We start from the raw sequence: 23,108 nt of genomic DNA, 5'->3' as shown, positions 1-23,108 counted from the left end.
GGGCCAGAAATCATATCGATCAAAAACATTCGAAGAGCACATTTTCTGATCTTACAGGGAAAGCCTGGAGAACTATTACAATGAATACAATTGTGAAGGGTTCCAAAAAATGTGGAATTTTCGATCCTGCAATCCCTGGAGTTAATAGCCGAGCTATTGATGAATCAACCATCACCCCGAACAATTGGAATGGTACAAAAAATACTTGAAATCCTCTCTAAATGAATCAAACCAGAAAGCACCCATAGAAACTTCCACATCCCCGAGTTTAGCAAATTCCTCAACAAATTGTAATGATGATGTAATCGACGAATAAATACATCGGAAATTATTACTAAAGAGGAATACATTAATAACACGGGTCAACACAAAATTTGACTTTGACTTTAAAGCATTAAATTTCAATTCTTTAGCTCGTAGTTAGTCGAAAAAAAAAATATATGGCATGAAAAAGTTAGCTTTTTTTTAACGCTTGAACGATATTTTTCAAAATCTGTGGTTCTAATTTTTAATTAAAAATGAAACCATTTAAATAAACATTTTCATCATTTTTATTAAGTTTTACTATCAAAATGACTTACAAAAAACTAGAAAATAATTTAAAAGTGCACACTTTTACTTTTTCTTTTATGTTCATGGATATTATCTCTCAATAAACCCCAAATATAGTCTCCCATCATGTTTTCATTGTATAGGCCTTGATAACGTTGTTCGAAGATCATAATGTCCTGGTGAAAACGTTCTCCTTGCTCTTCTGAATACGCTCCCATATTGTTTTTGAATTTATCTAAATGAGCATGCAGCATATGTAATTTAATGACGTCCTGCAGCCCATCAAAATTTTTTAGCATATTTTCAACTAGTTTTTTGTAGTTTTCAGCTTTGTTATTTCCTAAAAATCCAGAAACAACTGCTTTAAAACTGCTCCAACTAGCTTTTTGAGTACGATTCAACAACGTTGGAAATTTTTCATCGGCGAAAATCTGTCTGATTTGCGAACCAACAAAAACCCCAGCTTTAACCTTTGCTTCTGATAACTTTGGAAAAAATTTTCTTAAGTATTCAAAAACTTCTGAGGTTTGATCCTCTTTTTTAACAAATTGTTTCATCAACCCTAACTTAATGTGCAGAGGCGGCATTAACACTTTTTCCGCTTCAACAATTGGCTCAAATTTTACGTTTTTTTTTCCGACACAAAGTTCTGTTCTTACAGGCCATGACCGTTGAGTATAATGCATCCGCTCTGCTATCCCATAAGCACAAATAACACGGATACTTTGTATATCCGCTTTGAAGTTCCATCAAAAATCCCACCATTTTAAAATCTCCAATCAGCTGCCAGTTATACTCGCGAGACTTTACACGTTCAAGCGGAATTTTTACACTTTCATAATTTTCTTTAAGATGTACTGAGTGAGCGATTGGAAGAGATGGGAATTTATTTCCGTTGTGTAATAAAACAGCTTTTAAGCTTTTTGTAGAGCTGTCAATGAGAGCCTAAAAGTTCTGCTTTACTTTTTGGCAAATTTAAATTTCTAATCAAATCATTAAAATCTTCTGTAGTGATGAAATGATGTTTTGGTTGTTCTGGTGTCGGTAAAAGCTCCTTATCGGAATTACTTCTATGAGAACTAAGAAATGAGCTACTTTTCTGCAGTGGCTCAGGTACTGGTCGTGTCAGATCGTGTGCGACTGGAGCAGATGAAGATTCAAGGTCAGGATATTCGATAGGTTTTGCATTTTTACCTCTACGTCTTTTACTCGGATTCACAATGCAAAAGTAGCAGTCCTTTACGTGGTCTTTTGGTTCTCGCTAGATTCTTGGTATTGCAAATTTCATAAACCTTTTCTCACCTCGATACCAACCTAAAATATAGAAATAGAAATTAATATGTCTATTGTATTTAATTCACCATTTAATTAAAATTTGCTTACCTTCCAAACATCTTTTACAATAACTACAAGCAACATGTGGACCCATGTGTTGTCTTGATTCCGAACAGGACAGTCAAAATATGCTTCGTAGGCTTCACAGAGAACGTGAGATGTATTTAGTTCATATGTTACATCTCGAATTTTAATAAATTGCCCACATATACAGGTGTCTCAGGGAGACCGGTCATTAGACGTTTCTGTGATGTGAGCATTTTTCAAAAAACACTAATTATTTCTCAAACTATTAATGTTAGGCATAGGACATATGGAGTATAAAAGATGTAAAATGAGACGCCGAAGACGACTAAGTAATAAAATATGGGGATGCCATTTCAAAAAATGAAGTTATGGTGCTTCCAAATTTCGAAAAGTTAACGTGTCATAGTAAAGTGACCAAACGATCTAGACAGCCGTTCTCGGCACTAAAACATACTCCATCATGTTGTTTAAGCATGTTCTGAATCCTAAATTGATATCCCAAAAATCGAGTGTTCTATGATTTTTTTGAACAAATGTCCGCTGGAGCAGATTTTTCTTGAAAAATTCGAATAACTCGAGAACGGCCGAATCAAATTGCAAAAAGTAGAGTTATTTATAAATCTTCAAAACAGACGCACTCGAGCGCCACCTATCAGCACTGTATGAACGTTAAAACCCCACTCTGATTGCCCGCTTTTTTAATGTAGTAAAAATAATTAAAATTGATAAAAAATTCAAAAATGAGTATTATTACTATAACAATTACAAAAGCAAACTTTATACCAAAACAAGGTATTTTCTTTTCGTTTTTGTTCATAATTAACCAGAAAATCATAAAATAAACTTTAGGACAAAGAACAAATTTTTTTTTTGTAGAGTCGTATAATTTAAGATACGAAAAAGAAAAAAAATATGTTGCAATTTGGAATAGATACCGATGAGCAAGTAAAAATAATGGGGTTGCGAAGTACTGATTCAAGTATACGTAATTTCATTGTCAATGAAAAGGACGTTTCATATATAACGTTAGACCAAATACTGGGTGTTTTACCAGACCCCAATATTATCCAACAAGGGATGAGGTTGGGTTGGGTTGGGTTTTTTCTAAACCCGTAAATATTTTGGAGAGATAGATTTTTGACAGATAAATTAGAGATACAATATTTTCTTGTTTAAGTTTTTATTTTTCTATTCTATGAATAAAGTGCCTACTAATGAAAAAATTGTTCTTTTATGTACAAAATTGTCACAAGCACTCTGAATAATAAAATACTTCACACAGGTAGACTTTTTAGTTAATGTCACAATCACCCTAATCACCCTAAGTGAAACTTAAGTGAAACTTCGAACCAGTTTCTGAAGAAGGTTGCAACATGGCATCCGAAACGTCAAACCTTTTATTAAAAGACGCACGGCAAAACCCGAAAGTTTCTAGTGTTAGTACTAGTTTTAGTTCTAATTTTAGTCTAATTCACACCGGCCGTGAAATCCTTCGTACTTATAATACTAAGGGGCTATTTAATGAAACGACATAAAAGATAAAGTTTATTGAGAAAAAACCAGTGATATGTAGTCAAATAAAAGGTAAATGTACTGATATAACTAAAACACCTTAAAAACCTCTTATTATTTTATATTTTGTAATACACTGTGCATTGCAATGCTTCGGCTGGTTTTTGTTTCGTTATATTCAATACATGATTTTTCTTTTCATGAAAAATAGAGCCTACAGTTTTAGAACTTTTAACAAAATATTGTGGCAATTAATAATTATTATTATTAATTGAGAATAGGCATGTTTAATTGTACGTGTACCAAATATTGGTGAATAAAATCATCAATGCTGATTTTATTGGTTATTAAGGAAATTCCAGACAAGGGAACAACGGTATATTTTCTTTAAATTCGCGTAATTTTGTAAACATACTAGGCTTTTCTATTTTTTTTGCAATTTCTGTTATCCAATACATTCAAATGTGACATTTTTACGTATTTTGTGAATTTTTGTAAATTAAAGTCCCTGCCAAATAATAGAATGAGGCTTTAGCGTGGTCATCTAAATCTTCAGTATAGTTATGAGATCCTTGTGCCTGAAGCATGTAGACATCTTGGATGCAGATATTATTTACCAACTTTGTCTGGTCTTCATTATCAGCTTTATCTGAGACTTGTTGTTGTTGATGTTGTTTGCTTGATAACGTTCGGCAATACTAAACTAAATTTTCCGAATCGTTTCGATAATAATTTGAATGTTTCAAGTCCTTTTGAAGTCCTTTCCGTTTATGTCTTTTTTTATTGTTAATTTTACACCTAAATTTTGCTGCACCTAGAGATGGTTCGATCCGCAGCAGCAAATTTGTTATCTATTAACACATATCTCACCGTTTGGTGAGATCCATGTCGCTTTATGTATATTTCGGTGTGGGAAACATCTTGAGCTATATAGATAACCATATTCTTTCCTGCTGCAAATATAATTACAAATTCACCGTTTTCGTTGGTCCAATCATTTAAGCTGTCTTTTCCTATGGTACCCAAATATTTAACTTCTTTGCCAAGTAGTACTGTAATATTATTTCTAGGGATCGTATCGTACACTTGTTTTACTTGCTGATAAAGTAGCTCTTTTATTTGCTGGTCCTGCTCTTCTTTTGGACAGACTCTATTGGGCATTCTTAATTCAAACTCAACCTACAACCAGACAAGACATGGCAAATAAAATTCTGAATGTCATTCACAACCTACCAAGAGCCGAATTTTTTCCACAGAAGAGAGGCTCCGGCAATGCATAGAACGTGATGGACGACAATTTAAAGAGGCATTAAAAAAACTTTTAGAAGGTCGAACTAATTTCTTTAGGGCAATTAGTAGTAGTTAGTTTTACAATTATTATGTATTTAAAATTGTGTTTATTTTTATCAATATGCCAAATTTTCGCTTCTAAATGGACTCGAAAGTGAGGTAAGAATCTTCTAAACTAAGGCACTTTCAAAAATTAAAAAACCGATCGAAATCCATTGAATTTTCTCATAAAATCTTCTATCACCGATATTTTAGGTTAGGAACAAGATATCGAGACGCGATTTAACTTTTCTAAGAAAATTTGCAATATCTATTGTAATTTCAAATGCCTTCGAGTGGCGACGTACCAACTTACAATCACTACAAAGAAGGTAAGATTTGTAGTCCAAGAAAAGCTCTTTTACACAATACCAAGTTTCTTAAAACCCATTTTGAAATTATTGGCATTTGTTTACAAACATTTTCGAACATCTCCTACCACTTTACTTTTAGAGATGTGGTGTAACAAAAAAAACTGTAGTTAATACACTGGAGTTCCGAGAAAAACAACATTTTTCAATTCAAGACGGCGTTTGCGTCCCCTAGCGGCCATCTTAGAAACCTGAAAATAATTTCTAGGATTTTCTTTTTGGAAATTTAGCCATTAAGTTTTTCACCGCAAGTCGCTACAATACCCATCGAAATTTGGACACCCTGTACATTATCGTAGGTTTTTCTAGCACTGATAACTTCGTCCAGCTATCTGGTTTCTTGTATGGCTGCTTTTAATTGTTTCCATAAAATGTGTAGAATGTCTTGCAGATGAGTCTGTTTTACCTTTAAAAGCACACATAATTTTGGCAGGATGGATTGCACCGACATTAGGACGTAGCAGGACATCCAGTTTATGGATTTTAGGTAATCTTGGTGGTTCTGAGGCCTGTGCAAACAAACATCTCTGTTATTCTCCTGGAATTTCTGTAGGTTTTACCAATTCTTTCATTTTTTTTACTATCTTTTTGGTTGGGCTCTTCTTGACTTTCTTGTAGTTGGCCAACTTGCCGTCGTATTTTTTTCTGTCCTTGACTACAGTGGCATTGTCTGTTGGTGGAATGATGATGTCTGTTTTATCTCTGAATGTTTTCGTTAATTGTTAGATTTAGTTTTGTTGGCTTCACTAATTTAAGTATTCTCGCATTATATTCGCAAATGATTTCTTCCGTTGATTTCTTCGGAGCGAGTTCTTAATTTAATCCTTTGGGAAGTTTCCTATGTTAATGGGATTCTTGATAATATTTTTCATATTCCACAAAAACAACTAAATGTTAACTTACATTATTAATCGTTTTTATTATAATCAATACAGGGTGAATCATTTTGTTATAATGACCTTCACATTGATTTTTAAAATTCAATTGATGTATTTCAAGTAAATTGTTTCATATTCCACAAAAAAAGCAAATAGGTATTAACCTATTTTGTTATAATGACCCCGCATTCCATCAGCTTTTTATTTCCTTTTTTTATTATTAATCAATATCCTTGATCTTAAGTTTTACTACTGACAAATTTTTACTTGTACCTTTTTTTTGTGTGGGGCCCCGTTAAAGGATCGCCTTACGACCGAGGGGGGAACCGAAGCGTGTCGTTCGGGTCGATAAAGGTTTCCCCCCAATAAAGGCACGTGTGCTACGATTAAAGGACCTGATAAAACCAATCATCGAGAAAATTCAAACTTTTTTTTTTGAAAATCTATCAATTTTCTTAATTTTTATCTAAAACAAGTATTTATTTTTGTTGATTAACGATGATTTATAAATTTATTACTTAGTGTTACTTGTTGAGTCATCACAATAATATTTTCCTTTAAAGAAAAAATAACGATGATGTCAAATATTGCACAACTTTTCGCCCTTGTTGGTTAACAATCTTTAGTTTAACCTTTTCGTGACTTTTGATAAAAAGTGGGAATGTAAAATACAAGTTGATGTCATGTTAAATTTTCTTAGAATACCTTCTCTTCGTTATTATTTGTTCACAGTCGGAAAATGCGTGGGTCGTCCCACGCTGGGGTTCAATCGATCCTCATTTAAAAGGTCTTAGGTTACACTTATCGCCTTAAGCTATACAACAAATCGAATTAGAGACAAAAAACATTTTTTTTGGGCGGATTAACAAGAATAAACATAAAAGAAGGAAAATTTAAATTTATTTGATTATTATATATAATATTTCTTTTTTATGTAAAAGAAGAAAATCGGAAAAAAAGTGTAACATGAAACTCAAACGGATTGAATAATTTTAAATGAGTCATAAACTTCAAGGACAAAGTTCGATAAGCTTTGTTGTTTTTCATTATAGGACTTTTTTATTTTATAGTTTATGTATTAACATTTTGTAGCATTTTTTTAAAATTTTTTAACGAAAAAAATCCTTTTTTTCATAAATTATTTTATTTTAAGTTATTTTAAAGGTAGAAAGCGTTGAAACAAAAGTAAGACTTTTTGACGTGTCATTTAAAATTCAAGTAAAATTTTTGATTTTAATTTAAAAAAAAGCTGAAATGTTTGATAAATGGAAAAATGCATTTAATGGCGACTTAAAGAACCTTCAAGAACTTTTCAACATCAAAAAATGGGTAATGAACCACTTAAAATATTCCTTGGGAACACATCAAATAACTGATCAATTAATTTCACAAAGAATGGAAAATGAGAGGAAATTTATACAATTTCGAATTCAGTTAGAACAAACGTTGGATCATTTTGGATTAGTAGATGACTATTTCGATATCGATTAAGAAGTAACAATCGTTTCGTTTCACATTTTTTAATCATCAAATTATCAATTAGTGTAATTATTTTTTTATCAGTTCGTATTTGTTCCTATATAATCGAGAGATTTTTTTGAGAACATATTTGGGTCACGCGATACGTCAAAAACGTTGTTGTGAATTGCCCTTGAACCCTCACTACCACCCTTCTTGCCGATGATTATTTTGCAACCACCCCCTAAGGTTGTGATAAATTGCGTGTTCATGCCTAATTCGCTCGAAGGCAGGCGGTTTCGTGGAAATCAGATTCCGATTTCCGCGTCGATTTTTGCGTGCTGTGTATACGAATTGAACTCGAACGAGGAGATCGATGAACGATGGATGACGAGGAGCAATTACACGGCCAAAATTTATGGCAGTGGTGACGTAATTGCCAGTTAACCGGCTTCGATTTTCCACAAAGTTCTCCGAATTCAAATGGGGTGATGGAATTTCTCGAAACCTTAATGATCTTTAAGTTAATGATTTTTTTGGATTACTGTCAATAATAACTTAATAAATAAAAGTATGTATATGAAAATTTTCATAAATTTTTTTGTAAAAAATTCTTGGCCTATCTTATTTGTACAGCGAGAAAGTGTTTACTTCGTACCGCTAATACTTAATTAAATTTAGCTCCATGTCGCTTCAAACCACTACACCTATCTTCGGTAAAGTTACAACTAGTTTGGTAAACTTGATAATAACGTTTTCCTTAAAACATTATTGTAATCGGTTGTGAATAAATTGATGAAAGATAGACAAACATACAGAGTGTGAAGATATTGTTGACGCTTCGTTTCAGTTAATGTTTTTTGTAATTCTTCTGCTACTAAGGTTTTGATTAACTTTGATGTACCCAACCTTATGATCCCATCTTATGTATATGTTGCAGTTGATGTAATAAATCCAGTTTTTATTAATAATAATCGGCAAGTATTAATAATTACTTGTATAGCATGATAAAAACATTTTGTTATAAATTATTTCTTTAGTTTTGGGCAAAAAGAAATGTTGAAAAAATGATCTTTATTAGTAAATGCGTATTATAAAAAATAGGTTTTTTTATATCACTACAATTTATTTATTTTTACAAGAAGAACTTCTATGGCATTTGGATTTGTGACTTTTACATTTGCTGCGATTTAAATTACATCCTCCTATACAATTGCAATATTGAAATCCTTGCCCACCTGATTTCGAATTCAACCGACCACATTCTCTTAAACTTATTTCATTATTAGGAACATCGTCAATCGAAAAAAAACTTTCCTTACAAATATTACATTGATTTGTTGTATAGTCGGGGGTAAAAGATGTGTGGACAACATTTTTGCTAATAGATTCCTGCAGAAAAGCGTTGTAAAGACTCTCAACCTTCATTTAGGTGATCATTTGGCACAAAAAGCATCTTGTATCTTGACATCTGAAAAACAAGAAATTAAAATAACATGTTTTAAAAGGGCGTTTCCAGAACAACTTGTAAAAACGTCTGTTGGGAAATTAAATTTAAATTGGGAAACAGATAAAGTAGCCAAAATGAAAAATCAACTTGATGCGCTATATACGATTTTAGAAGTAACAGGAGATAATATACATAAAAACACGTATAAAGCATTTAAGCAACAATACAGAAATGAAGTTGACTTTGCGAAAAAAAGAAGCTTATGCAAAGTATATAAATAACGCAGAAAGCAAAATAAAAGCAGCTTGGAAAATAACAAAGGAAGAAGTAGGTAAAGGATGCATTAAGAGTGAAGTTAAGACCACACTGAACTCAAATGTTCTCAAATAAGAAAATTAGTTAAAATTTTTTTTTAATGTTTATAAATCGAGTAAATCCTGTTCTAAACCTTGTTTGGATGTGCGCTAACTTGCACATGGGATAAAAATTTCAAGCGAAAAAATCATTGTGATCAAAGCAAAAATGGAGCACTTCTCTACTCCACAGAAAATTCAGATGGTGTTAGCTTACGGTGAAAGTCGTGAAAATTTCGCTGAGGCCCATCGCATTTATGTTCGAAAATTTCCTGGAGAAAGAGCGGCTTGTTCTAAAACTTTATATCGAATAGTTACAAAATTTCTGGAATGTGGTAACGTGCAAGATCGGTTACGAATGAACAGAATCAAATAGCTGTTTTGGCAGCTGTAGATGTTAATCCTCATGTAAGTTGCCGTCAATTGTCAAAAGATTCAGGCATTTCGTTAACGAGTCTACATCGGATTTTGAAACTTAATAAGTTTCATCCGTATCATGTCTCTCTACACCAACAATTACATGGCGATGATTTCCGACGAATCGTCTTTCACCAATCTCGGCCAAGTAAATCGTCATAACATGCACTACTGGTCACATGAAAATCCTCGTTGGTTGATATTTGAGTTGATCATCAAAAACCTTGGTCAGTTAATGTATGGTGCGGCATTGTTGGCAATAAAATAATTGGACCTTTTTTATTGATGGCAATTTGAATGGCAGAAAGTATCGGAATTTTTGTTGAACGATTTACCGGTTTCGTTGGAAGACCTTACTCTGGAGCGAAGATTTGCGTTATGGTATCAGCATGATGGATGTCCATCTCATTATGCTCTAGCCGCAGGAGAAGTTTTAGACGAAATGTTACCTGAAAAATGCATAGGACGTAATGGACCGGTGAATTGGCCAGCTAGATCACCCGACTTAACTTCTCCCGATTTCTTTCTTTGGGGTTACCTTAAAGAGAAAGTTTACAACCAGGTTCCAACAACACCAAATGATATGAAAAACCGTATCAGAGCAGCTTGCGAATCAATAACTGAAGAAGTGCTTGGCAATGCGCAGAGAACGTTTTCAATGAGAATTCAGAAATGTTTAGAAGTGAATGGTCATCATTTTGAGCATTTAATTGATGTATAAAGGTAACTTTATAAATTTTAATCAATGTTCTAAGGTGATTTCAAAAATGAAGAAGAATTTTAGTACTATTTTACGGTTAATTAAATCGTTTTTTTATTAATTAAATTTTTTTAATTACATTTTGAAAAATGTTGTTTTATTTTTCTTTTTGTAGATATCTTCACAACGCAGAATTTAAGCAAAAAAATTTTTAAGCAAAAAATACTTAGTTTGTTAAGTTGTTCAAAAAAACGTTGAAAGAAAAAAGTATATGTGCGATTTGAAAAAATGAAAATGACGTCAGAAGGGTCTTTAGGCAACCCTGAAAAAAAAATCTGCTCAAGTGTACCCTGTGCCCCCCTTTTCACCAAAAAAAGTTTACTTGAAACTTTTTTCGATTCGAGTTTTGGTTTTCGAGATATAAGCATATGTAATTTTAAATTAAACACTCTGTATAAGTATATATTACTTATTGTTAGGGTACATGAAATAAATGTACCATGTTTTCGAAGTTACATTAGGTTAAACATCCAACCCAACCCACAAAAAACTCTAGTTTCGCTTTTATTTTCAAATATTCGTTTCAAAATCCTAAATTTTGTTTTAAGCACTGTTTATAGATGAAATAAATCCTAGCTAACCATTAAGGAGATATTATAATGATATTAAACATTTTCAACTTCATTTGTAATTAGATTTTTGGCCAGATTTTCATAACTTCCTAACTCTATGAGACGGGTCTAAGAATTTAAATTTTTTACAAATTTTTGGTATAGATTTAACATTTTCTTCGGCATTTTTAAATGAATTATGACATCAATATTTTTTTCCAATATAATCCCTCATTTTTATTACGGAATACGAAAGAGGATTTTTTTCTAAACTTGGCACAGTCAAAGGTTTCATAATTTCCCATTCATTTGGGATTGAAAAATAGCAGTAGTCACGCGTAACCATGGCAACCAACTGTTTCAGATATCAAAAATTAATCATTGTCTTAATAAAATATCTGAAACAGTTGGTTGCCATGGTTACAGCAGGGCTGGCTCGGCCTATAACAATAAATACTGAAATCTTCTCTTATTACATTGTAATAAAAAGCCACCGCCTCGGCAGCACAGCGCTTCAGCTTCTAATAATATATTGATACTGCAAAAATACCTTTCTTATTGCTTTGTGACTTTTGAACCAATGCCTCGGCAGCTAGGCTGCCTCGGCTGTAATAATATGTTAATACTGACAAGTAACTTTTATTTATTGCTTTGTTTACTTGAACTACTCTCTGGGTAGCATAGCTGTTTTGGATTATAATAATATATTAATACTGAGAAAAAAACTTTTTTATTGCTTTGTGACATTTAAACGACTGCAGTTTGGCAGCCAGGCAGCCTTGGTTGTAATGATATATTTGTACTAAAGAGAAAGTTCCTTATGTAATTGAGCCACTGCCTCGGCAGCACAGTTGCCTCGGCCTGTAATAATAAATTAATAAATACTGAAAAGAAAGTTTTTATTATTACTTTGTAATAAAAAGCCACTGTCTTCGAAGTACAGCTGAAATAGTGCAATTATCAACTGTTAGAACTTAGGCTATTATTTAATCACAACTGGAAAAATCGGTGAAGACGACCAAGTTCAAAATAGTTCAGAAAAGAAAAGTAATTTCACCTCCTTACTCAATAAAAAATCTATAAGCATTCGAATAAAATGTTATATTTTTTATTTATAATATGAGTAATATTAATATTCAAAATATTATCAAATTTTTTCTTTTATCCATTTTATACTGCAACTAACGTAAACTAATTACTGCAGGATTATATGAAAGGGAGACGTGTTGTTTATTGTTCTTTCAGTTTTGAACATGAAATGAGAGTAAAAACGTTTTAGATAAACAGTTTTGAATGCGTTTTAAATTAGTTCAAGCACGTGTAGGATTTATTTTGAAATGTTGCAGATGGTATTAGATTTTAATTATTAATTTTTTAATTTAATTTTTAATAAAATCGTTTTGTAAATATTTTTATAAATTAAAATTTTTCTTTTTGTGGTTCTTAAATTTTTAACTAATTCTTTTTAAAAGAACGGTTCCTCAAGGTAAGTTCTTCATCGACCTAACCTGTCTCGGTGACGAACGGCAATAGAGCGTGACCGTTTCAGGTTTTTGAAAAAGGGTGGCAGTAGGCCGACGAAGCGTCCCGACGTCCCGCTACATGGGGCCGTGACCTTCAAATCACGCGCTGCCCTTTCGCGACCCTTTTAGCAAACCGGCGCGTGCAGCATAGTTTCGATTTCGAACAACCGTTGAAAGTGATTTAAACCGGTATGCTTCTGCTTGCTTCCGAGCACTTTCTTCGTTCGCCATGCAAATGGGGGAACATCAATGGAGTACCATTCCCTATCTAATAACCCCTTTTTCCCCAGTTATAAAAGGATCAAGAATAGCTTCCCTGGCATTTCACAGATAATTAACTCGGTGATAATATTGGATCATTTTTATTGTTAAACTGATTTTTTCTACTTTCAAATTTTTTTTAATAGGGTAGTTGTTATCAAACCCCGCACTTAATTTGATCTGAAATTTAATTTAATGAAGTTAGTTTTACGCAAGAAACTCCATTCATGAGTGGTTTCAGTAAATATTTGGCTTTCAGCCCAACGGCCACCAAAGTAATGTGCCTGAAAATCCGTGTCGTCAACGCGTACGTGTATATTTTTAGCAGTCAGCCCTTGTTCGAGATTCTGTACGTGTTGAACGCGTGTACCAACGACGACGCCCGACCACGTGGTTCTTTGACGTTACTTCACGTTATTTAATTTTCTGAAAACCAATTTTTGAAACAGCAAGGCAAATTTCGTTAAAGGTAATTTTTTGTAACTTAATACTAAAAATTTGAATTTTTTGACATTTTTTACAAATTCATACTTTACTTTAAAAACTTTCTGTAACTGTTTTTAATTTTTTTCATTCTAAATCTTTCAAAAATAAATTAAATGTTGATGTCACTTTAACTGAAATCGGTGCCAAAAACGTATTCTTGATTTTTTTTTATAACCTATCTGATGTAATCGACTTCAATAACTTAACGTTGTTGTTACGACTGATTTTAAACGTATTTCAGCAGCTGCTTTTGCGCAACCAACTGACGTTTTAAATTCACGGTCACTCACCTACTCAACTTTGACATTTTCTCATGAAACACATCTAAAATTTAATAACTTAGTTATATGTTATACAAGTGTATACATTAATTCCAATCGTTTTTTTTATGAAAAATGAATGCTTATTTCAAGACAAAGGTGTAATGAATTTTACTAAAAGTATTGTCCATCGGAAGCTATGAGTTTTTCGCATCTTTCGAGCAATTTATGGATTCCATCCCAAAACCACTTTTCATCTTTTGAGACCAGAAATGAATCAAGCCAATTTTTGATACTTTGTTCTGAAGTGAAACGTACTCCAGCTAGAGCATTCTGCATCGAACGAAACAAATTGTAGGGGCAATATCTGGGCTATACGGCGGGTGAAGCAAAACTTTCCATTCACTATTTTCCAAATAGTTTTTAACAGGTCGTGCAACATGACGTGAAGTACCTACCTATAATTGGACCGCGTTATACATTACTTGACTAAGCGACATTTTATGGTATGTCTGGTAGGTAAAGGTGTAACTTATCTTAGAAAGAATGCAGAATACGGGAAGACCTAAAATACCATTTGTTTTAAAGGATAAACAACGTTTCGACACTGGTAGTTGTAGATATTCTACGTAGTTCATCTTCCCACATCGCCATGGCTTGTGTATGGGAAATTGATTTTTGGTGTTTTGGGAAACTAGTTTTTGCATCAGTGGCGTTTTTCCAGTTTTTGAAACCTGTCGAAGTGTAAGAAGCATGAGGCAAAAATTGCTGGCAAGGATAGCAAAACGCAGCATCTTTCTCCACAGAGTACTGAAACCAACGTCTGTGAAGTTAGCACCTCATTTTTTTTAAACTTCAAATTTCTCTTGAGTTCCCATTGCACCCCATTGAGTTCTATAGTTCTCTACCATTTTTATTAAAAGTTCCGCAAAAATAGGCAAAAACATCGATATCAACTTTTTGGGGTGCTAAGTTCACAAAACGAGATCACAAAATTTGCAATAACTATTAAACGAATGCTCGTATCTAAAAACTTTATTAAAATATCTTTTAGAACTCGTGAGGTGCTATTCAGAACTCCTATCAGAACTCCCGGAACTTTTCAAAATTTTCACCCCTACGGGATATTTACGAAATCTCAATGCGAACACTTGAAATCGCGCACAGTTTCTTAAATATTAGTTTTACGGCTTCGAGCCTTAATCATTTTCGTTAGAACTCGTGAGGTGCTACTCAGAACTCCTATCAGAACTTCCGGAACTTTTCAAAATTTTCACCCCTCCGGGACATTACAAAATCTCAATGTGCACACTTAAAATCGCGCACAGTTTCTTAAATATTAGTTTTACGGCTTCGAGCCTTAATCATTTTCGTTAGAACTCGTGAGGTGCTACCCAGAACTCCTATCAGAACTCCCGGAACTTTTCAAAATTTTCACCCCTCCGGGACATTTACGAAATCTCAATGTGAACACTTAAAATCGCGCACAGTTTCTTAAATATTAGTTTTACGGCTTCGAGCCTTAATCATTTTCGTTAGAACTCGTGAGGTGCTACCCAGAACTCCTATCAGAACTCCCGGAACTTTTCAAAATTTTCACCCCTCCGGGACATCTACGAAATCTCAATGTGAACACTTAAAATCGCGCACAGTTTCTTAAATATTAGTTTTACGGCTTCGAGCCTTAATCATTTTCGTTAGAACTCGTGAGGTGCTACCCAGAACTCCTATCAGAACTCCCGGAACTTTTCAAAATTTTCACCCCTCCGGGACATCTACGAAATCTCAATGTGAACACTTAAAATCGCGCACAGTTTCTTAAATATTAGTTTTACGGCTTCGAGCCTTAATCATTTTCGTTAGAACTCGTGAGGTGCTACCCAGAACTCCTATCAGAACTCCCGGAACTTTTCAAAATTTTCACCCCTCCGGGACATCTACGAAATCTCAATGTGAACACTTAAAATCGCGCACAGTTTCTTAAATATTAGTTTTACGGCTTCGAGCCTTAATCATTTTCGTTAGAACTCGTGAGGTGCTACTCAGAACTCCTATCAGAACTCCCGGAACTTTTCAAAATTTTCACCCCTCCGGGACATTTGCGAAATTTCAACGTGAACACTAAAATCGCTTACAATTTCTTATGTATTAGTTTTACGGCTTCTGGTCTTAATCATTTCAATGCTTATTTATAATTTTTAAACTGTGTAAAAAGAATTTATTTATTTGTTAATGCTTTTTAGATTGATAAAAATATAGAAATAAATAAAAAATAATAATAATAAATTTTTAATCGTAAATATTTCATAAAAAGTAGGAGTATATTATTTAAATTATTTTCGGTTCCAAAATCGATTTTTAATAACGAAATCGACCAGCCCAAATTTGACTTGTCGCCACCTATTTGTTTAGTAGACGCCAGACGCCACTAAGAACAAGTGGAGGGGAAAAATCGGCCCATGCTCCTCTGTATATCACCCGATATCACCTCATTTGATTTCATATTAAGAAACGTAACGGTTTGGTCGATTTACGTTTCTGGAATATTCGTTTATTCTTTGGTTTGCATTTTTCTTTCTTTGGTTTTAAATTATACCTTTGTTTTGCGTTATTCTTTGAGTTATAATTTCTTTCGTTCCGCATTTTTCTTTTGTTGCGAATCTTTCGTTGGTATTAAATTATACTTTCGTTTTGCGTTATTCTTTGATTTTATAATTTTTTTCGTTTCGCATTTTTCTTTTGTTTGAATATTTCTTTGGTTTTGAGTAAATTATATTTTATTTTGCATTATTCTTTGAGTTTATATCTTTCTTTCGTTTCGCATTTTTCTTTTGTTGCGAATCTTTCGTTGGTATTAAATTATACTTTCGTTTTGCGTTATTCTTTGATTTTATAATTTTTTTCGTTTCGCATTTTTCTTTTGTTTGAATATTTCTTTGGTTTTGAGTAAATTATATTTTGTTTTGCATTATTCTTTGAGTTTATATCTTTCTTTCGTCTCGCATTTTTCTTTTGTTGCGAATCTTTCTTTGATTTTGAATTATATTTTTCCTTTCGCATTATTCAGAGTTTACATACCTACTTCTTTCATTTGGTATTTTTCTTTTGTTGTGAATTTGACTTTGATTTTACGTACTTATTTCATTTTGTAGTTTTCGTTTAAAACAAAATGTATAATCGCGAAACCTTACTTTCAATTTTGTGTAAACAGCAATATCGGGCTGTTGACGGCAGTGGCAAAGTATATCCACCTTCCCATGAGGTATATAAGGATATATCGAATTGCATGACAAAAGAAGGTTCTATAATATCTGCCAAACATGTATACACAATCTTAAATACAAATAGAAATGGCATTACAGATTATGTGTTGAATGTTTTCGATGTACCAAGTAATAAAGAACTCAAAATGAATGCATCAAATGATAAATCGTTCAATATTTCTTCTGAATCTGCTGTTACCACAGAAAAGAAAAGCTTTTCTTTGGTTATCGCAAACAAATTAAACCAAAGCAGAAAACATACGGGCACAGAAAATATACGGTACTTACCCCAGGGAAATGGACGCATATATTTTCCACAAAAATTTGGGAGCAAGCAAAGCTTCCCTGTGCATTAGCATTTAAATATGCAAAAGTATTTAAGACTAATGACAGTAAATATTATGGTGTCTTTAAGGCTTATTGCTCCGAATGTGGCGCAAAACTTTCGGGCCATTTGTTGCATAAACCACAAAAACATTCAGATGTTATTTTTAATTGCACTTTAAGACATTTTCAGATGCATTTTTTACATACGAAAAAAAGGCAGTTGAAAGGGCATCTCCGTTTACAAATTGCATCAGAACTTGTTGAATGTAGAACTGATGCAAGCACCTGGCGAACAAGTCAAGCCAAAGAATTGATAACTGAAAATGATTACATCCCACCTCCAATGCTTTATAGTGCAAATGTTTTGAGAAAAGCAAAGCAAGAGGAAAGGGATCGTCGTCTTGAGTTGAAACTATCTAATCCGATTCTCAATCTAAACTTGGCTAAATACGAATCCCTTGCGGGCGTTATACGAAACATAGGACTTGATCCTTTTTTCTGTATGTACTGGACAGAAGAACAAAAACTATTATATAAAACAATAACAAAAAGAAATGTGCATAGCTTTTTAGCTATTGATGCAACTGGTAGCTTTGCAAAAAAAATTAAATTAATTAATAATGAAAAAAGTCCACATATTTACCTGTACCAATGCGTTATAGCCACGAATACAAAAAGTTCACCAGTTTTCCAGATGGTGTCAACAAAACAAGATGCGACGATTATAGCATATTTCTTTTTATCGATTTTAGCAGATGGAGTACCACTGCCAAAAATGGTTGTAATTGACTTTAGTAAGGCCTTGTTAATGGCAGTTACAAAAGCATTTGGAAATTGTACAGATAGTAGAGATTATTTACAAAGATCTTACAATTTTTTAATCTTAGGACAAAATGAAACATTACCATCTTGTTATGTTAGATTAGATGTTAGCCATTTTGTTAACATCATAGCAAGATGGGACTGCCTTCGCGGAAAGTCTACAAAAGTTAGACAATTTTATTTGCGAAGCATTAGTCACATATACAAGATGGAGGACCTTCATGAGATAAAAAGCATGCTCACATCTATAGTAACAGTTGCGTTAAGCGAAGATGTCGGCATAGATGAAAACAATGTATGCCTGCCATCCGAAAAACATTTAAAATTTATTAATGATAATATAAAAGGCACGATAATTGAAGATAATTCTGATGACAGTATAGAACTAGATGATACAGATGATGTGGGTTTAAGTAGTTGGTCGGAGTGGTTCAATTCTATGTCGGAAGCAGCGGAATTAGCTGCTTCGAAATCTACAACTGGGTCCGTTGTCAACGCATTTTATATTCCACAAGTACTAGAAAAAGTAAAAAAACTAATTAATTATCTGCCATTATGGACAGGTATAATGCGAACCTATTATAATTGTCAGGAATTAACAGCGACCTCATCATCCGTAGAAGCTGCATTCGCTGATTTGAAAAACAGAACATTTAAGGGTGAGTTACCGTTGCGTGTCGATAAATTTATTATTCGGCACATTGATTGGCTATGCGGCAAAACTTTATTGTCCTTGGCAGATGAAAAGGGTCAAAATGACATCTCAGAAATAAAAAAAGAAAACGATAACTCGAAGAATAATGATTGGACATCAATTGAAAATTGGAAAGGTTTAACTAAATTGGTTAAGCAGAAGAAAAGAAAAGCGACGTATTTAGACAATCTTCCAGAATGGGATTATATGAATACTATACAGAGAATTACAATACCAGTTCTGCAAAATGGTAGTATTTTGAAAGGTTCCCGATATGAGGATAAAATTTTAGTTGTTCGAGAAACATGTGCTTTTGATTCGTTGGCGCAAATAGTTGCGAATGCACTTGCTACAAACAAATCGTATTTAGATTCAATTTCTAATATAGATCAAAACAGTGATATTTTAAATTTTGCAAAAAACATTCTTCTTTTAAATGGTAAAAAAATTTCCGAAAATATTTATCAATACAGAACAAAATTATTAGTCTCACTTCCAATATTTACGCGGACAAACTACACAAGAAGTATATTGCAATTAAACACCAACTGTAATGTTGCACATTTAGCAGAACATTTATTTGTAAATCATCCAAGTGCAATATTAATTAAGTACTGTTCACATTGCGCACATGAACACAAACATAATATTGCTGTGCTCAATGTGAACATAAATATATTACTACAGCGCGGATTCTCCGAAATAAAAAATTCTATTACCGACAGTTATTCCGAAAAAGAGACAGTTTGTAAAAAATGCAATTTTCCAATTAAAGAAACATACATATTTCAGAAAAATTTATTAATTGACTGCTCTGTTTTTACTGATGAAAGTTATGTAAAAAGTCTGGGAATTGTCAAACAACAAGCTACACTTGACGAAATTCCTAAACATTTGACGTTGAATAGCAAACAATATATGTTATGCGGAATAGTATCCTACCGTCAGTATGCAACAGACACCAATGACGGTCATTATACTGCATACACCACTGATCTGACAAAGTGGATGCTATATGACGATATGATTAAAAAACAAAAACCAGTTCATATAAACGAGGTAATACAGCCGCATGTCATTTTATACACCGAAAACTAGCTTCAATTAATAAATGAAGGTAATAGTAATAGATATGAAGTTTTCAGGGTTTCCAAATATTGTTACAGTTTTCATTTAAAAATATGCAACTATTTTAATACAGTTAATGCTTGTTATAAATTTAGTTCTTCAGTTTATTTTCATCTAACATTGACAATCTAAACATTAACATTTAAGAAATTTAAGAAATAGGAGTTCTGGGCAGCACCTCACGAGTTCTAACGAAAATGATTAAGGCTCGAAGCCGTAAAACTAATATTTAAGAAACTGTGCGCGATTTTAAGTGTTCACATTGAGATTTCGTAAATGTCCCGGAGGGGTGAAAATTTTGAAAAGTTCCGGGAGTTCTGATAGGAGTTCTGGGTAGCACCTCACGAGTTCTAACGAAAATGATTAAGGCTCGAAGCCGTAAAACTAATATTTAAGAAACTGTGCGCGATTTTAAGTGTTCACATTGAGATTTCGTAAATGTCCCGGAGGGGTGAAAATTTTGAAAAGTTCCGGGAGTTCTGATAGGAGTTCTGGGTAGCACCTCACGAGTTCTAACGAAAATGATTAAGGCTCGAAGCCGTAAAACTAATATTTAAGAAACTGTGCGCGATTTTAAGTGTTCACATTGAGATTTCGTAAATGTCCCGGAGGGGTGAAAATTTTGAAAAGTTCCGGAAGTTCTGATAGGAGTTCTGAGTAGCACCTCACGAGTTCTAACGAAAATGATTAAGGCTCGAAGCCGTAAAACTAATATTTAAGAAACTGTGCGCGATTTCAAGTGTTCGCATTGAGATTTCGTAAATATCCCGTAGGGGTGAAAATTTTGAAAAGTTCCGGGAGTTCTGATAGGAGTTCTGAATAGCACCTCACGAGTTCTAAAAGATATTTTAATAAAGTTTTTAGATACGTGCATTCGTTTAATAGTTATTGCAAATTTTGTGATCTCGTTTTGTGAACTTAGCACCCCAAAAAGTTGATATCGATGTTTTTGCCTATTTTTGCGGAACTTTTAATAAAAATGGTAGAGAACTATAGAACTCAATGGGGTGCAATGGGAACTCAAGAGAAATTTGAAGTTTAAAAAAAATGAGGTGCTAACTTCACAGACGTCTGAAACCATTTATATCGCTTGAACCAGTCCGCTACAAAGGGCCCATTATTTTGTTTGGGATATATGTCTAAAATAACTTGCTTTATCGGTTCTCCGATTTGTGCAATATCAAAAGGAATACCATGGCTAATACTACCAACATGTTTCACCAAACCTGTACTGAGTTCCATAGGATTAGAAGTAGCAATTGTATCTTGTGCTTGCATCTGTTTTGAGGAATGTGGTTCATCGAGGTCAATTTCCTCTTGAACTCTTCGCTTTTTGCCAAAGAAAGTCCGTATATCCATCGCAAAATCAATCAATCAATCTTCAGTTCTCAGCAATAAACTAACAATTGTGTCGTTAACCGACTGAAACACCATACCCACAAAACACTAATCAACACCATAGACAAATAACCTCTAATCTGCTTATTTTAGTTTATATGGGGATTCTCCATACCACAGATTGCAATACCGGCGCATCTCCTACACATACGTCAATTGCCATCTATGCAATCCCGTTTTATCTTAATCCCGTTTTTCTCAACATTGTGCATTTGTCGCTTAGTCAAGTGATGCATAACGCGGTCCAATTATGGACTCCTGTCTGGTCGCATTTTCTGGCCGTTTTTCGTCCAATGCTCTCTTCAAACGGATCAATTGTGTTAGGTACAAATCTCCCTCGATCGTTTTGCCCGGTTTTAACAGCTCATAATAGATGACACTCTTCTGATCCCACCAAATACAGAGCATCACGTTGACGCCATGGATATTCGGCTTTGATGTCGATGTTCCTGGTTGGTCGAGCTTCACATACGATTTTTTGGGTGTTGGATTGTCATAATGAATCCACATTTCATTGCCCGTAATAGTTCGATGCAGAAACGACTTCGTTTTGTGACACTGATTCAGCATTTCAGACATGCGACGTCTCTTACCTTCAGTTCGTATGGCACCTACTTCCTTATGGATGAATCCAAGTGGTTTTAAACGTTTAGAAATTGTTGCTTGATCTATTCTCAATGAATCTGCAAGCATTTCTTGCGTTTGACACCAGTCTTGATCGAGCAAAGACTCAAATTCCTTATCTTCAAACTTTTTCTGCTGGCCGGGACGCTCCTTATCATGCATATCGAAACTTTTAAATCGTCTGAACCATTCACGACAAGTTGCCTCAGCTAGAGCATGATCTCCATAAACTTCCACCAAAATACGATGGCTTTCTGCAGCGGTTTTCTTCAAAAAATAATAATAAAATAAAACTTCCCGCAAATGCTCCTTTTTTGTACAAAACTCTCCTTTTTCAAAGCTTCAACAAACTGTTGATTACGTTTCAACAGAACAACACATACTGAATAAGAAAACCTAGTGACAGTACTTTTACGTGACATAGTTGTAAAAATGGAGCGCTTGGAAAAAATACTATTAACGCTATCTAGTGTAAAACGATGGGCATTAATGCATATGCTTGAAAATTTTATAATTTATAATATTGAATAAATATTACAGAATGTGGCTAAAATTATAAATTGCCTAAATTATCAAGGTACTTTTTCAACTTGTTTTCTTCTTCTTCTTGCTATAGTTCTGTCTGTTCTGTCTCATTCCTTCTTTTGATATCGATGTCCAGCTTTCTTGTCAGCGTTTAAGTGGTTCTTCAACTGGACGATTGGTTCTTGTTCTTTATGTTTTTGCCCTAAATCAACGTATTCCCTTCATTACTGACGTCGTACTTTCGTTCTGCTCTCCCAAATTTCTCATTATGTCCACATTTCGTACTCTATCGCGGATTGTAATGCCTTTTGTACTTGTTATTTCTATAATCCTCATTATGGCTTTTGTGTGGGATGTTTCGGCTCTAGTCTCGGCAGCATAGGGGAGTACAGGACGAGCACAGGTCTTAGAAGTACTGTCCGAATTATAATTTTAAATATTATTGCAAAATAATAATCATTAATTGTGATACTCGAGTTTTTAAAGGTGACATATTTTTTTCTGTTATAAATGAGTTTGTTACCTTCAGTTTTATAACCTTGAGTGGACCTCCTATGTTTTATCATTCTTAATACTAACTTACCATTTTTATGGATACAAATTGACATAAAATTGGTTTTAACCAACCTTTCATTACAAGAAGCCAGACGTGTTGGAAAATTAACAGCTTCTGAGCGTGGTAGGATGATCACAATGGCTTTGGCTGTCAGTGTTTGTGGTAACTCGATGACATCTTTCTTCTTGTTCAAAAAAGTTAAAATGGTTCAAGGTATCATGGGTGATTCTACTTATGGTGCGGTTGGA

At 33.6% G+C, this 23,108-nt stretch overlaps 1 protein-coding gene across 4 annotated transcripts in view; it reads left to right on the top strand.

Moving 5' to 3' along the window:
* Positions 1–23,108, top strand: part of LOC111414605 (R3H domain containing protein encore) — an 86,951-nt gene that overhangs the window by 2,497 nt on the left and 61,346 nt on the right. For 2 of the 4 annotated variants that reach the window (XM_023045999.2, XM_071197620.1), the window contains exon 1: positions 13,149–13,246. The exons of the other annotated variants lie outside the window; for them this stretch is intronic. The gene's annotated coding sequence lies outside the window, so the exon portion shown is untranslated. Of the gene's footprint in view, positions 1–13,148; positions 13,247–23,108 lie in introns of those variants that run through there. 4 annotated transcript variants of the gene reach the window in all.

Source organism: Onthophagus taurus, chromosome 7 (genome assembly GCF_036711975.1).
Source record: "Onthophagus taurus isolate NC chromosome 7, IU_Otau_3.0, whole genome shotgun sequence".
In the NCBI taxonomy this organism is placed as follows: domain Eukaryota; kingdom Metazoa; phylum Arthropoda; class Insecta; order Coleoptera; family Scarabaeidae; genus Onthophagus; species Onthophagus taurus.
The sequence above is the reverse complement of the archived record's forward strand: the minus strand, read 5'-3'. Positions and strand labels throughout refer to the sequence as shown.